This window comes from Carlito syrichta, unplaced genomic scaffold (genome assembly GCF_000164805.1).
Source record: "Carlito syrichta isolate Samal-C Ts95f unplaced genomic scaffold, Tarsius_syrichta-2.0.1 Scaffold316293, whole genome shotgun sequence".
Classification (NCBI taxonomy): Eukaryota; Metazoa; Chordata; class Mammalia; order Primates; family Tarsiidae; genus Carlito; species Carlito syrichta.
In genome coordinates, this window is record NW_007260389.1 from 127,718 (window position 1) to 128,579 (window position 862).

Consider the following 862-nt stretch of genomic DNA (forward strand, 5'->3'; position numbering starts at 1 on the left):
CAGGCGGGTCTCGAACCCGCGGGCTCAGGCAATCCACTCACCTCAGCCTCCCAAAGACGCGGGATTACAGGCTGAGCCACCAAGCCCGGCTATCATTTTTTTTTATTTTTAGAGATAGGGTCATGTTATGTTGCCCAGGTGAAGTGCAGTGGCTATTCACAGGGTCAATCAAAGCACACTACAGCCTCAAACTCCTGGGCTCAGGAGTCCTTTCATCTCAGTCTCTGCGTATCTAGGGGTACTGGTATGCACCACTTTGCTCAGCTTATGTCTCAACTACTTTTTATTTTTTATTATTTTTTTGAGTTGGACCTTCACTCTGTCACCCAGGCTGGAGAACAGTGACACACTCATGACCACTGCAGCCTTGACCTGCTGGCTCCAGCGATCCTTCCGCCTCAGCCTTCCAAGTAGCAGGAACTACAGGCGTGCGCTACTATGCCCGGCTAATTTTTAAATTTTTATTGTAGTGATGAGGGCTCACCACGTTGCCCAGGCAGGTCTCGAACCTGCGGGCTCAGGCAATCCACTCACCTCAGCCTCCCAAAGGCGCGGGATTACAGGCTGAGCCACCGAGCCCGGCTCCAGGCTAATTTTTTTGTAGAGATGAGATCTCACCAAGTTGCCCAGGCTGGTCTATCGCCCCTGGACTCAGGCAGTCCTCTTGCCTCTGCCTCCAAAGTGCTGGGATTACAGGCGTGAGCCACTGGCCCGGCTGGAACATGCATTCTTAATCTTTGTAGGTAATTCTAATGTTAGTGATTCAGAAGGCATACTTAGAAAAATATGCGCTGCTGTTCACACCTGTAATCCCAGCACTTTGGGAGACCGAGGTGCTAGTATTTCTCCATCACCACATACA